Raw genomic sequence first — 16,299 nt, forward strand, 5'->3', positions numbered from 1 at the left:
CGTCTGGGGTGCTAAGTTATTCCTTCTCTTTACCCTCTGACTCTCCACTGTACACTGCAAGGATTTTTTTCTACCTCTTCCTTCCACCCCGCAAGAAAGCTCTCCTCTCCCTCCTTTGGGGCCGGGAGGAGAGGGGAATTGTCAGATGGCTGGATAAGAAGAAATCTATACAGGCCCTGATGTCTTGGAAAAAAGTTTTCTATAATACAAGATGCTGTTCACTCCCTGGCGCCCCAGGCCTCGGAAGTCTGGCCCACTGGACACGATCATTGTTCTTAAGTGGAAGTTAAGAAAACGTGAACTTTCAAACCCCAGAGGCCCTCGAGTAGAGTAAAAGTTATGCCTAAGTGCAGTTGGCTGTGAGATTCCACAGACGGCCCTCAGCCGTCCTACCGCGGGCTCGTAAGCCTGTAGCCGTTCGGTTCAGGGTTGAGTTACAGTCGCAGCGCGGCTGGAACCCAGCCAGCTTCCCTCTCCCCTGGGCACCCTCCACACACAGGCCTTCTGCAAAGCCAAGCAGGGGTGCCGGTCAGCCGGCTGGCCGGGGATTCGGACCGGCCGAGGCAGGAGGTAAAGCTTCCGTGAGAGGGCTCAAAAAATTTCCAACCCTTGAACCGGAGACCATCTGAGAAACAGGTTTCCTGAGGCGAACTTCAGCTTCCCCAGTTATGAAAGCATCAGGACTCTTTGTGGGCCAACTGGCCCCTTTCCTTCTCTGGTGGGGGAGAGGGAGAGAAAGGAGAGTAGGGAGAGGGAAGGAAGAGGAGGGAAGGGAAGAGAGAAGAATGGAGGAAGAGAGAAGAATGGAGGAAAAGAGAAGGGGAGGGAGAAGGAAGGAAGGGGCGGGAGCGGGACGGAGGAGGAGGGAAGGAGGGGGAGAGGGAGAAAGGGGGGACGAAGGAGGGAGGAGAGAGAAGGGGGAGGAGAAACTTACACCAATTGATCGGACTTCTCTGATGGGAGGAAGGCCGCAGATAACCTGCAGCTCCCTGCCAAGGGGAAGCCCCGTCTTCCAGGGAGCACTGTGGGAGCCAGAGAGCGAGTCGGCTAGCAGCTTGAACGGCATCAAACTGTACTCTCGAGACCACCAGACTGGACTGAGAATAATAATAATAATAATAATAATAATAATGGCATTTGTTAAGCGCTTACTATGTGCAAAGCACTGTTCTAAGGGCTGGGGGGATACAAGGTGATCAGGTTGTCCCACGTGGGGCTCACAGTCTTATGAATGGTGACTGCAACTTGTAAAGCATTTCTGCCCTCGACGGGAAGCCCTGATTCCTAGCCCAGGCCTGTCCCATCTAGATCTGCTGCAGGAGAAGTGCACCTCTACCCCTCCCTGCCAGCCTACCTGCTCTGTCTGGCTGTCAGAGCTCCTAGAGAGAGGCATTTAAACGTGCAACTGTGACCAACGGCTCCCCCACCCCCCTGCCCTCATCCTTTCCCACTCCAGCCACACTGAAGCCAACCCATCAATAACGATCGGGGACCGTACCTCCCTACTTCACTCCGTACGAGAGCAGGGAACAGCCTCCCGCTCAGACTGTTGAGGAAACCAAAGTCCGTGTCAGTGGTGGATTGGAAAAATGGACTTCTGTCCCCGAGGCCAACCTGCTTTCGAGGCTGAGGTATCAGATGTCACTGAACATCAGCCTGGAGAGACAGCTCCACCTAGGCCAGACACGCTGGAGTTTAATTTCAAAAAATCGCGGAATCTTCGACCACCTCAGTAAGAAAACCTGCCCATAGATCATTTAAAAAATATGAGGCTTTGTGGGAGCTCCTTGAGGGCAGGAAACATGTCTTCCTTCTGCTGTACTCTTCTAACCTCTAAGTTCAGTGCTCTACCCTAAGAGGGGGCTCAATAAATACCACGGATCCACTGATTGTACAGGGCTGGATGTGGGGTGATGCCCTGTGCTCTGCCAGACCAGGCCATGAGGAAAGCTGGTTGTTGAGGGTACTGGAGGGTACTCTTTTAGACTGTGAGCCCACTGTTGGGTAGGGACTGTCTCTATATGTTGCCAATTTGTACTTCCCAAGCACTTAGTACAGTGCTCTGCACATAGTAAGCGCTCAATAAATACGATTGATTGATTGATTGATTGGAGGGTCCTTACCTTGTCCACGTAATGGCACCACAGGGTAGGTACTTGACACGGACCACAAATCGGGAGATCCCTGACACCCCAGAGAAATGGCTACTGTTGGGCCCACCAGCCCAATGTACCTTGAGCCACCCGAGACATTTATCATGAACCCCCTACAGATATAATCGTTCACTCAATCAACAGTATTTGAGCACTCACTGAATACAGAGCACTGTTCTAGGAGTTTGGAAAAGTAGAATATAGCAGAGTTGGTAGGTGTAATCCCTGACCACAAGGAGCTTACAGTCTACAGGGGAAGACAGACATTAACATAAATTACCAGTCGGGGAAATATGGATAGATAGAACTGCAAACTTTAGTGATTGATAATAATTATTATGGTATTTGTTAAGTGCTAACTGTTGTCCCACGTGGGGCTCACAGTCTTAATCCCCATTTTATAGATGAGGTAACTGAGGCACAGAGAAGTTGTGACTTGCCCAAAGTCACACAGCAGACAGGTAGTGGAGCCAGGATTAGAACCAGCGTGGCCTAATGGAAAGGTCTTGGAGTCAGAGGACCTGGGTTCTAATCCCGGCACCACCACTTGTCTGCTGTGAGACCTTGGACAAGTCACTTAACTTCTCTTTGTCTCAGCTACCTCATCTGCAAAATGGGGATTAAGACTGTGTCCCATGTGGGACGTGGAATATGATCAGCTTGATTAGCTTGCATCTATCCTAGTTTCTGGCACATAGTAATCAGTTAACAGATACCATTAAAAACAATTACCACCCCAGGAATAAAGGTCCCAACCCGTGACCCAGCGAAAGAGAGGGTTCCCATCACCTCGCCTGGAAAGTCCAGCTCCTCCTTCTGATGCCTCTCCAACCCCCGCTAGAGTGTAAGCTCCTTGAAGTCAGGGGTCTCATCTACCAATTCTATTGTACTTTTCCAAATGCTCAGTATAGTGCTCTTTCCACAGTTTGTGCTCAATAAATACCCTGGGTTGATTGGCAGATCAGGAATCTCTTGGGTTACACAAGCGCCCGTAACCTGACGCTGACTCTCTGTGCCTCTCAGCCAGGGCCAGGGCCAGGGCCAGAACTTGCCTCCCAGCGGGAATCTGGAGCTCCCACTGCCATCTCCAAATACACGCAGAGGGGCTCAACTACTTGGCACCCACTTCCCTCTTAAGTGTGATAGATGGACTGGCTTTTCCTGGCGGTTTAAACACTTTGCATTGATTTGTGTATTAGTTTGTATATTGTTTGAGAGGCCAATTTAAAGGGAAGCTTTGCCCATCGTCCATCAAAGCTCACCGGTGCTTTATCTTCATTCTGACTTGGCCCCTCATCAGATTCCCAGTCAGGCGGCTGCCAAGAGAGGGCCAGGAATCTCCATCCATCCATCACGGCACCAGGAAAACTTGGCCACAGGCAAGTTAAAACTTAAAGTGGTAAGCCTCGGCCAAAGCCCTGGGAACTCCCCTAACATCTCTCTTTGGAGAAGAGGGAAGCCATTCACATGCACTTTTATGTCTGTTCCATTTCCTGGAGGTATGGTGACTGAAAGGGGTTTATCCCCATTTCATTGAGGCCGAGAAGAAGCAATCGCCTCAAGCATCAGGTTGAGGAGCCATTACCAACTGCAGAGGACAGTACACTTCAGTACGTGAAATGGCATTGGCCATCCATCCATCACTGACAACCAGACTATCTCCTCCTTCCTGTGGTTTCTAGATTTTCCTCAAAAAGAACTTGCAGCACCCTCTAATGCCAAAAGGAGAGAGCATGATGATGATGATGATGGTGGTATTTGTTAAACGCTTACTTTGTGCAAAGCACTGTTCTAAGCCCCGGGGGGATACAAGGTGATCAGGTTGTCCCACATGGGGCTCACAATCTTAATCCCCATTTTACAGATGAGGTAACTGAGGCACAGAGAAGCTAAGTGACTTGCCCAAAGTCACATGGCTGATAAGTGGCAGAGCCAGGATTAGAACCCATGACCTCTGACTCCCAAGCCCGTGCTCTTTCCACTGAGCCATGATGTCACTCCAGGTTGATCCAAAGGGGTAGTGTCAGACCCTGTTCAACAAATCCATCATATTTACTCAGCACTTACTGTGTACGTGGAGGGCTGTACTAAGCACTTGGGAAAGTACCATGTAACAGAGTCAGTAGACACGTTCCCCGCCCACAGCGATAAATACAGCTCAGTAAATACCAAGGATTGATAGGAAACCTCAGGTGACGACCTCAGGGGAGCCCACCACGGTGCCATCATCAGACAGGAGTGATGCAGGGTACATTGCATAAATCTCTGCTAACATATAGGCCTTCAGTGAGATTAAAAAAAGCACTAAGGTATCTGATGTTCCTCTGGCCAATCAGGGTCAAAAGGCCAAAATCTCCGACCATTGGCCTTGTCTCCTACAAGCCATCGTAAGTATTCTCCCCGCTTTCTGGATTTTCTTCCTCTGGTAAGTCAGTTTCCAACAGGGAAATTGGAGGAGGGAAAAGAGAAAGACCTTTCTGAACATATTCTGGGATCTTTGATGGCAATGGGTGTGAAAAAAAAAATCACTTTCAGTCCAAATCGCTGCAGGGCAAACCAACCATTATTAACAGTGACAGAGACGGCTGTTAATCTCAGTTCAAATGATGGAACTGGCCGTGGGGCCACCATCTCCATCTCAGTCATCCCCACGGGATACAATCAGGATACTTAATTCGGAGGCTGTCACCGGTCCCTCCAGGGGAGGGGGAAGACATGTGGCCACAGGGCGAGGGCCAGGAGGGTTTGGTCCCAGGGGTTGCCTGACAATGCCACAGCCTCGTCTGTCCGGGCGGTCACTTATGCGTGGGGAGGACAAGTCAGCTTCCAAGGCCACCGGCCGCTTCGCCTCTCCTGACGTCTATCGGTGGCATATTCTGCTCCAGAGGCCCCAGAACATAAATCACTCTGGAGCTGCCAGTGGCTGACAGTGAACAGCACAGCCCAGACATGATTATCTGCATTTCCCCCACCCCATTTTGCCACTGCGGTGCGAAAAGCAGAGCCTCACTGATTATTCACCTCCTGACCTCGAGGCTCCCAAGGCCCTTGAGTCCATGGCATGCTGCTGGTGGCCCTAGGCCTCATCCTCACTCTAGGCTGCCCTTTCTGACCCGAGAGGGTGCTCTGATGGAGAGCTGCCTCCGGTCCCGTTTTTCTCATGTTGGGATTTTCCTTCCCAATTTTTCCTTTGAGAGTTTCCACCCAGGAGGAGCCCTGAATGGAAAGCCCCCCAGTTCCTTGCTTCCTACCTCTTGGCCAAAAGGCTGAGGCAGCGAGTGGCTCTCCTACTAAAAGTGTATCTCCTCCAAGAAGCCTTCCCTGACTCATTCCCTCATCCTATTCACCCTCCCTTCTGCATCACCTATGCAGTTGAGTCTGTACCCCTTTAGCACTTTCGTACTCACCTCATCCTCAGCCCCACAGCACATACGTACACACCTTAGAATTATCCGTTTAATCTAACTGTAATTTAATTTAACGTCTGTCTCACCCACTAGACTGTAAGCTCCTCGTGTGCAGGGATCATGCCTACCAGCTGTATTGTATTGTACTCTCCCAAGCCGTTCGGACAGTGCTCTACACACAATAAGCGCTCAATAAATACGATTGAATGAATGAATGAGTTAGTGCTCAATAAATACCATTGATTGACTGGGGAGGAAGATCCCCTTTGTTTTTCCTTTCACATGACTGACACCCTCAGCAGCAGGGGTAGGGTGGGAGAATTGTTCATCCGAGTCCCAATGCGGGGCCAAGGAAATCCTCACTTTTGCCTCCGACTATGACAGATCTTTGTGGTGGGGGTGGTAAGAAGAGGATTGGTCCCATAACAGCTGTTTCCCCTCTAAGGAGCAATTCCTAGGTAGAACCAGTAAGAACAAATCCATGGCTACAGCCATTTTGCCTTGGCCATCCAAATCAAGACTGAGTGAAGGTGCGGAGGCCAAGTTGGGGTGGTCTGGCAGATAAAGCACAGGCGTGGGAGTCAGAAGGTCACGGGTTCTAATCCTGGCTCCACCCCTTGTCTGCTGTGTGACTTTGGGCAAGTCACTTAACTTCTCTGTGCCTTGGTTCCCTCATCTGTGAAATGGGGATTAAGACTGTAAGCCTTATGTAGGACAGGGACAGTGTCCAACCCGAATATCTTGTAACTACCCCAGTGCTTAGAACAGTGCCTGGCACATAGTAAGCGCTTAAAAGATTACCATAATTACTATTATTATTACTTACTGGTGCCGTAAGCTCACATGGTCAGCCGCCAGTAGAAAAGCAGGAGGGAAAGTCACCATCTGAAGAAAGTAGGGTCTTTAGACTGGTCAAAGGCCAGGGAAACCAGGGAAACTGTCTGACATCTCTGCTGTCCCATTGGTCATTCTGTGAAACAGCCCTGGTGGCAACTGGGGGAAGGCCCTGGAAGACCCCCAAGATTGAGTAAGAAGATATACTGATTGACATGATAAGCCCCTAACCTCTCTCTGGCCAGGGCCCAGTGCCAGAAAGCGAAGGACCTCCCCGCAAAAAACCCACCCATGCCAGTTATAATAGGTGAGAGGAAGGTCTCCATGGGCTGGAAGGGAAACGAGCCAGAGATTCACAAAGCAAGAACGTGCACCTCCTGGGAAGGAGCATTTGGCAAACTGAGAAGATTGGGGTGAATGAGGACAGACACACTTGGTGCCACTTCAGCTAGGGTAGCCATTTGTCTGGTGTTAATAGTAATTACCAATATTATAATAATCACTGTGGTATTTGTTAAGCACTGCACTTAGCTCCAGTATAGCTATGAGACTATCAGGATGGACACAGTCCCTGCCCTACATGGGGCTCACAGACTAAGAGGGAGAACAGGTATTAAACTTCCACTTATAGCTGAGATAACTGAGGCACAAAGAAATTAAGTGACTTGCCGAAGGTTACACAAGGGGCAAGGGGCAGAATTGGGATTAGAACCCAAGTCCTCTACTTCCAGGTCTGTGCTCTTTCTGCTAGGCCCTGCTGCTTTCTTATTTCATACCGGACAGTCTGGTTTTCAGTTGGTCTGTCCCCTGCTTGGTGCCGCGGGGCGGGGTCAAGGGTCGGCAGAGAGGCCCCCAAATTCTCAAGTGTCAACGTCGTCGGGCTACCCCATCTTGACTCCCGAAGGGACGGAGCATCTGGGATAACAGACATGCTGCTGCCTAGAAGAGCCATCCAACTGTCAGCGCTGTCAGAGCTGCCATGTTCAGGGATCGGGGTGATCACTGAGGAGGTCAATTAAGATTCAGTCCAAACACTAACGACTCCCACAGGCCTTTTAAGTGGTTGTAGTGGCCTGGAGTTATCAGCGGGGACCAGGCCCGATCCAGCCGGAGAGTCCCGAGGTGAAACACGGCTGCTCGTCACACTAAATCAAGCCAATCATCCCTGAGGCCACACAACGAGTCAGAAGATCGAGTTGGGTAAGGTATGTATGTCTCCACCCTGCACTCTCCCACAGCCTGTGTCTCCGTCCAAACTTAAGCCCCCACCAAGGCCTGCAGCTCATCAGCATCGGCGTCCAGCACATTGGGACTGGTTCATGAGCTGGAAGCTACAGGGGGCTTGATGATGATGATGATGATGATATTTGTTAAGTGCTTACTATGTGCCAAGAACTGTACTGAGCACTGGGGTGGTCACAAGACAATCCTGTCAGACACAGTCCCTGTCCCACATGGGCTCTAAGGGAGCGGGAGAACCGGTATTTCATCCCTATTTTACTGATGAGGAAACTAAGGCACTAAAGAAACTAAATGAGTTCTCCAATGAAAGGGGTGTTGATAGACACTAGAGAGGGACCCCAAACTGAGCCCTCGGGGGCTCCCACTGTTAGAAGGTGGGAGGCAGAGGAGGAGCCCATGAAAGAGACTGAGGAGTGATCAGAGAGATGGTAGGAGAACCAGGAGAGGAAAGTGTCTGCGAAGCCAAGGTTCGATAATGTTTCAAGAAGCAGGTGGTATACAGTATTGAGGACAAGTGAGAGCTCGAGAAGGATTAGGATGGAGTAGAGGCGGTTGGATTTGGCAAGAAGAAGGTCATTGGTGAACTTTAGAGAAGAGAGCTTCCCTGGAGTGAAGAGGGCAGAAGCCAGATTGGAGGGGATTAAGGAAAGAATTGAAAGAGAGGAACAGAGGCAACTGGCTCAAGGAGTTTAGAAAGGAATGGGTGGAGGTAGCCATGGGGTCAAGGAAGGGTTTTGGGTTTTTTTCAGGATAAAGGACACATCAACATTTTTGAAAGCAGTGGGGAACAGTCATTCAGAAGTGAACTGCTGAAGATGATGGTTACAGAAGGTGCAAGCTTTTTGATGAGGTGATAAGGGTTGTGATCAGAGGCACAGATGGATGGGGTAGAATTGAGAGGTGGAAGAAGATCTCTTCCTGAGAGAAAGATGGAAAAGTCTAAAAAGTTGCAGGAGGAGGGAGGTACTGAAGAGGAGCAGGGGAGACTTCGGGGAAATGGCACCTGATGGCTTCAATTTGTAATGTAATAATGTATGTGGCCAGGTCATTAAAGGAAAGAGATGGGTGGAGGTGGGGGAAGACAGGGGGTATGAGGGAGTTAAAAGTTGGAAACAGGTGGCATGAGAATCAATTAGGTTGGAGAAGTTTTGTTGCCAGTCAGAAGAGAGGGCAGAATTTAAGCAGATGAGGTTGTATTTTTGATAGACGAGGTCAGCCTGGTGCCTGGATTTCTCAGCAGCACTCCACTGCTTAAGCAAAGGAGCCAAGGAACTGTATGCAGGGATACGGGGGGAAGTGATCCTACATTGTGGCTTAGTGATAAGAAATCATCAGAAGGCCAGGGGAGTGAGAAGGTGCGTTGAGAGAGTTGAAGGAGTTGAGGAAGGAAGAATGGGTATTTCATTTACATTTGGAAACTGAGGCCCAAAGAAGTTAAGTGACTTGCCCAAGGTGACATAGCAGGAAAGTGGCAGTGGAGTCAAAAGGTCATATGAGCCAGAAGGTCATCGTTTCTAATCCCAGCTACTCCACTTGTCTTCTGTGTGACCTTGGGCAAATCACTTCACTTTGCTGAGTCTCAGTTACCTCACCTGTAAAATGGGGATGGAGATTGTGAGCTCCACGTGGGCCAGGGACTGTGTCCAACCTGATTTGCTTGTATCCACTCCAGCGCTTAGTACAGTGCCTGGCACATAGTAAGCTCTTAACAAATACTAAAAATACAAGTCCAAAGTGGCAGAGTTGGGATTAGAATCCAAGTCCTCTGATTCCTAGGCCTGGGCTCTTTCCACAAAGTCACGCTGCTTCTCATTCCCAGTTTGAGCCCACACTTACTGGGGGAGTAGCACCATGGCCCATGCCATTGGGGGAGGCTCCCTGGGATGTTTCTAGACTGTGAGCCCGCTGTTGGGTAGGGACCGTCTCTAGATGTTGCCAACTTGTACTTCCCAAGCCCTTAGTACAGTGCTCTGCACACACTAAGCGCTCAATAAATACGATTGAATGAATGAATGAATGCTCAGTGAGGCCCTATTAGCACCCAATCCCCATTCAGTTGATGAACGACTCCACCATTGAGTTTAACCATTTGGGAACTTTTGTGACTAGACTTAAAGAGCACTTACTAGATGCTAAGCACTGTGCTAAGGGGTATGGTAAGTATAAGATAAGCAGATCAAACAGGATGCCTGTTCTACAAGAGGTTCACAATCTAGATCAGGGAGGACATACCCACAACAAAGAGGAATAAATTATAAATCATAGGAGCATTTAAAAAAATACCAGAATTCAGAAAGGGAAGCATAGAAAGTATTTCTGTCTAGCTCTAGGCTAGACTTTTGTTCCCTATTGGCACAGCCTCCTCACCAGTTGGACTCAATTCTGGGATTTCAAGGCGACTGACAATGGAAAATGAGGGTCTCCAGTTGTCCCCTCCACCCTTCTCCCACAGTCAGTGCTGGTGAAGGACCATACGTGGACACACAATAATAAAATAACAATAATAATAACACTTGTTAAGCACTTACTATGTGCCAAGCACCATTCTAACGCTGGGGTACATACAAGTAAATCAGGTTGGACAGAGTCCCTGTCCCATATGGGGCTCACACTCTTAATCTCCATTTTACAGATGAGGTAACTGAAGCACATAGAAGATGTGACTTACCCAAAATCACACAGCAGACATGTGGCAAAGCCAGAATTAGAATCCAGGTCATTCTGACTCCCAAGCCTGTGTTCTATCCACTAAGCAGGCTGCTTCTCCTGATACATGCCAGGATCCCTAAATTCCACCGACTTACTTTGGCCATGCCTCCCACTTTCTTGAAATCCTCCGGTGACACCCCCTTCCCCCCCAAACTCTGCGACAAGAGTAAGATCCTCACACTCTGCTTCCAGATCGTTTTCCATCCCTCACTGACCTCCTGCCATCTCCTTATTTCCTCCCCTCTGCTCGCCTCAGGTGACTCTTGCCCCATTATCCAAATCCCTCCTCCTCAGCCACAGCCAATGTTTGGAATACCCCTTCTCGCCCCCCTTCTTCCATGCAAGAAGCTCCTGAAATCTCACCTCCTCCAAGCAGCCCTCCCTGAATGGATCCCCTACAAATACACAGAACGACCCATACCGCAAAGAGAAGCTGAAATCCTTTCACGTGTCATCAGGTGCAAAAACAGCCCAGGTGGGAAGGTGATACTGAACTTTGAGTGGAGTGTGTCGACAGAGATCTGCTTCCGCTAATAAAAGGCAGAAATTGACTTTTTTCTCCCTCTCTTTGTGACTGTTATGGATAAGACTTAAGGAGCCAGGAATTGACTCAACAAAAGGGGACTGGGAATATAGCCTGGGGGATGAACTCTAAATGCAGAAAAATGTCTTCAAACAAACCAAGCCTGGCCATTTTGCAGGGAGAAGGCTGAAGGAAATCTGCAGAGGATCAGACAGAAACTCACAGAGGTGCTGAAAGGCAATAAGAGGCCCCAATAGCTGGAGTGACCCTAGGCTTTTAAAAAGTTTCTGCTCCGGGAACGAAAAAGCATATTCACAGGGATAGAAGCCCGGATACCTAATTATTAGAAACAGAAAAATGGACCAAATGCATCTCAGCTAGATGTATTTCCAAGAATTTTAGCATTAAAACAACAACAACAACCCCCCCGCCCCCCGGCCAAAACCTCTTCCCTTTCTTACCCTGTCAGCCAAGGGGGGCTTCCCCAAAATTCTGCTGCTTCAGCCAGTGAAAAAATAAAAACAAAGTACTTAGGTGGGAGACCTCGTGAAATCCTCCCTGTTCTAAAGTCTGACTGCTGCTGCTCTGTTTGTTCTGGGGATAGGTTTGGGGACAGACCTCTCATTCTTTGCCCTGTTGTGGACAGCCTCTTGCATACTCCAAAAATCCAACAACGTTTCATCGCACACAACAGTGGTCAATTATTAAAGGAAAGCACACTGTGAAATCTTCCTGAATGGCCACAGACTGCATTATTGCTCCCAGCAGACGCCTCTCTCCACATTCACTGTTGACACCAGTGGGGGTGGGTGATAAGGGGGTGGGATAGGGGCAGTGTGCTTTGCCCTCCCCTCTGTCTATATTTTTAAACCTGGAATATCTATAAGGAATTCCGAGGTAGAGTCACTTGTTCCAGGGACAGTCTTGCTTTCAGTACATGGCTGATGGCTCCTGCCACATTTTTGACACCAAGACATCTAGGTCTGCTTGGTAGGAGAAAGCCTGGTTCTCTGCCATAGCTGACACGAAAATTTACATTCTGATTAGGTTACATGTGTACAAATATATTTCCCCAACAGGCTAACGGATGTTCGGTTGCTTCTTCTGACAGTTCGGTGACAGAAGAGAAGCTGGGAAAACAGACATCTTTCAGGAATGAACACGAAGGTAAATGAGAGGTAAATCGGCAGCCAGGGAAGGCCATCCGGGAGACCGCTGTCTGGCACGGCGAACTTATTAAAATTCAAATCGAGGAGCAATGGAAGTACAAGCAGAGACACCAAAATGATACTGTTACAGATCTTGAAGAAGGTTTTCTATCAAGCCCTCTAGATACTACCTAGGATATGTATGGGAATTAATTTGCACTGGTTCAGTGGCTCCAAACTTTATTTAAAATGGGGACTACTGCGCTGAAGAAAGCACGCTTTAGTTCCCCGGGGGGAGTGGACTTCAGCCTAACATAACAGTTCTTCAAAACCTTTACCAATCTAGACTGCCTCTCGTTATTCTCCCCCTCAACCTGACCTTTCTCCTCTACCCCCAGGGCCTGAAAAGTTGCTCATTTAGGCCAAGGGTATGTCCCAGTCCTGGTCGTGCTCACCATCAAAACCTACGGTGCTCAACACTGTGTAAGGTGTTTTGCAGAGTTACGAATAGGAGAAGAAAGCCGAGTCCCTGCCCTCGAAGGCTTTCAGTCTAACCGGGGATCCAGGGCAGACATGTGAAGGCATGAATATGCAATTAAAGTAAGGCCAGGAACCTAAAACTCCAGACAACAAATAACATATCCCAGAAATGAAATATATACAAATTTTTATCAGGGCCTGGAAAGCCTAACAACCCCTGTGGGGGCATTTTAGCCAGGAAGATATCTTGCATGTGGAATCATATGACCATTGCCGGGCCCCTCCAGCCCAGGGCTCCATCTTCTCCTGAGGCAATGATGCTTAAAGAAATGAATGGAGGGGGGCTGCTACCCTTCTGGCTCCTCACACACCTGGTTAGGATCGTCCACGACTGCATCCCTAAGTTTTTGGTCTAGTGACCTAAACTTATCAAATAGTTGGCATCTTTGGCCGGCACAGCTTCCAACTGCTTACCTTGCACCGCGGGAAGAGCTGTTTCTTTCCTCTTTCCTGATGTGGCCATCTTGGAGTGTCACTGGATGCTTCCTACTCCTGGAACTGTAGGGTTGGATGAAGAACAAGTTCATGTTTATCCAGTTCACACCAGTTGTGCTTCTGTAAATTTCAATCACCTTCTTCCTCCCCCTCTAGACTGCAAGCTCATTGTGGGCAGGGAACATGTCTAACATTTCTGTTGTATTTTGCTCCACCAAGCGCTTAATACAGTGCTGTGCACACAGTTAAGTGCTGAATAAATAAGATTGTCTTATCTTATCCTTAATCTTTTTAGATTGGACAGGTTGTGTATGCACACATACACATGCTCTGCACACAGTAAGCGCTCAATAAATACGATTGAATGAATACGCCCACCCGTCTGAAACTGAAGCTTCTCCCCTGGTTTAAACTAGGCAATCCATCTACACTCTGGTCTGGAAGAAAGCATGTTTTTCTCATGTTTTGGCTAGGATGCAACAACAGAAATAGGGAATGTTCTGCTGACTCCGAGTGCCTGCCTGGATGAAGTGTCAGAAAAAACTGTACACATGTGTTTGGTAGCCAGACCCGGGGAGAGCACTGCAAATCCGAGTTTTTCCTCAATGCAGTGTTCTGCAAAAATGCACCTCCCCTGTTCTAGAACTGGATGAATGACAATTCATTCATTCATTCAATCGTATTTACTGAGCACTTACTGCGTGCAGAGCACTGTATTAAGTGCTTGGAAAGTACAATCAGCAATAGAGACAATCCCTGCCCACATTGGTCTTACAATCTTGAAGGGGGGAGACAGACATCAAAACAAACAGGCATCAATATAAATAAATAGAATTAGAGATACATACACATCAAAACAAGCAAAGAGTCATCAATATAAATACATAGAATTATAGATATATACATAAATACCCAAGTGCTGTGGGGTGGGGAGAGGAAGGTGAGCAAGTCGAGGTGGCCTGTATATATAATAATAATAATAATAATGTTGGCATTTGTTAAGCGCTTACTATGTGCAAAGCACTGTTAGCGCTGGGGAGGATACAAGGTGATTAAGTTGTCCAACGTGGGACTCACAGTCAATCCCCATTTTACAGATGAGGTAACTGAGGCTCAGAGAAGTTAAGTGACTTTCCCAAGGTCACACAGCAGACATTTGACGGAGCCGGAATTTGAACCCCTGACCTCTGACTCCAAAGCCCGTGCTCTTTCCACTGAGCCACGCTGCTTCTTCATATTTGTATTGTACATATTTGTTTTTGTATTGCAAATACATATTTGTATTTGCTGTTTGTACATATTTATTACTCTTTTTTATTTTACTTGTACATATTTACTATTCTATTTATTTGATTTTGTTAATATGTTTTGTTTTGTTGTCTGTCTCCCCCTTCTAGACTGTGAGCCCGCTGTTGGGTAGGGACCGTCACTATATGTTGCCAACTTGTACTTCCAAAGCGCTTAGTACAGTGCTCTGCACACAGTAAGCGCTCAATAAATACGATTGAATGAATGAATAGCTGGGGAGACAGATAAATTGTTGGCAGGGGAAAGAACGGAGTACCAGAATACGTATTTAAGTGCTCTGAGGGTGGGGTGAGACCCCTAAATGCTGGAGATGGGGTGAGGGCTGAGGACTCAAGTGTCTAGGTGATGCAGTATGGAGGGAAATAAAGGGAGGGGCTGAGAGATTAGTCAGGGAAGACTTCCTGGAGGAGATGTAAGTTTTGGAGAGGGGGAGATGGTTTGCTGGATGTGAAGGAGGAGGTAGGGAGTTTCAGGAAAGGACTATCCATTTTTTCCACTTCTGGCAGCCTGTTGGAACCCCAGAAACCTTGACTGTCTCTCTGAGAGGGATCCCCCCCCCCCCACTTTTCCTTTCCCCTTTCCCTTCCTTTTCACACAGGCGGGGCTTCCAACTGGGACAAGGAGCTTTAAAAGTCACTAGCCCCTGAGGCGGGGCCTACTCAAATTCATTCATTCAATCATATTTATTGAGCGCTTACTGTGTGCAGAGCACTGTACTAAGTGCTTGGGAAGTACAAGTTGGCAACATATAGAGACGGTCCCTACCCAACAGCAGGCTCACAGTCTAGAAGGGGGAGACGGACAACAAAATATGTTAACAAAAAATAAATGGAATAAATATGTACAAATAAAATAAATAGAGTAATAAATACGTACAAACATATATACAGGTGCTGTGGGGAGGGGAAGGAGGTAAGGAGGAGGGGATGGGGAGAGGAAGGAGGGGGCTGAGTGTGGGAAGGCCTCCTGGAGGCTTTGAAGGGAGGAAGAGAGCTAGTTTGGCAGATGTGCGGAGGGAGGGCATTCCAGGCCAGGGGGTTGGGTGGTCTGTCACTGGGGAGAGTCAGGGAAAGACAGGGAAGATTCGGGTTGTTGGCAGGGGAAAGAATGGAGTGCCAGAATATGTACTGAAGTGCTCTGAGGGTGGAGTGAGACCCCTAAATGCTGGGGATGGGGTGAGGGCTGAGGACTCAAGGGTATAGGTATAGGTGATGCAGTATGGAGGGAAATAAAGGGAGGGGCTGAGAGATTAGTCAGGAAGACTTCCTGGAGGAGATGTAAGTTTTGGAGACGGGGAGATGGTTTGCTGGATGTGAAGGAGGAGGTAGGGAGTTTCAGGAAGGGAACTATCCATTTTTTCCACTTCTGGAAGCCTGTTGGAACCCCAGAAACCTTGATTGTCTCTCTGAGGGGGAGGCCCCCCCTTTTCCTTTCCCCTTTCCCTTCCTTTTCACACAGGCGGGGCTTCCAACTGGGACAAGGAGCTTTAAAAGTCAGTAGCCCCTGAGGCGGGGCCTACTCAAATGCGCCTCGGGCTGCTAGTCTCCCTCCCCTCCTAGGCTGGGGACCCCGTTTGGGACACAGACAGGTAGCTACCCAGCACTTAGCACATAGTAAGCACTTAAGGAGCCCCCCAATTATTACCTCTTATGGTCTGAAACCGGGCCCGGAGGCAGCGTCTGGGAGCAGCGTCTCCTTCCCAACTCGGGTCCCGGCGGGGGCCCCAAATCCACGTGGAGCCGAGTCGTTGCCATGGCAACCAGGCGAGGCTGGCAGGATGGAAAGGAGGCATTAAGTTCCTGATTGCTCGTGTTCGCTGGGCCTCGTGCTCAGTCAATCAATCAATCAATCAATCGTATTTATTGAGCGCTTACTGTGGGCACAGCGCTGGACGAAGCGCTTGGGAAGTCCAAGTTGGCAACATGCAGAGACGGTCCCTACCCAACAGTGGGCTCACAGTCTAAAAGGGGGAGACAGAGAACAAAACCAAACATATGAAC

The 16,299-nt window shown here is 48.6% G+C and overlaps 1 protein-coding gene across 1 annotated transcript in view; it reads right to left on the reverse strand.

The window, feature by feature from the left end:
* The window catches only part of PLXNA4 (plexin A4), a 423,674-nt gene extending 410,631 nt beyond the window's left edge, over positions 1-13,043 (reverse strand). The window contains exon 1 of the mRNA XM_038752091.1: positions 12,971-13,043. The gene's annotated coding sequence lies outside the window, so the exon portion shown is untranslated. The remainder of the gene's footprint in view (positions 1-12,970) is intronic.
* Between the last annotated feature and the right edge of the window lie 3,256 nt (positions 13,044-16,299).

This window comes from Tachyglossus aculeatus, chromosome 10 (genome assembly GCF_015852505.1).
Source record: "Tachyglossus aculeatus isolate mTacAcu1 chromosome 10, mTacAcu1.pri, whole genome shotgun sequence".
Taxonomy (NCBI): Eukaryota; Metazoa; Chordata; class Mammalia; order Monotremata; family Tachyglossidae; genus Tachyglossus; species Tachyglossus aculeatus.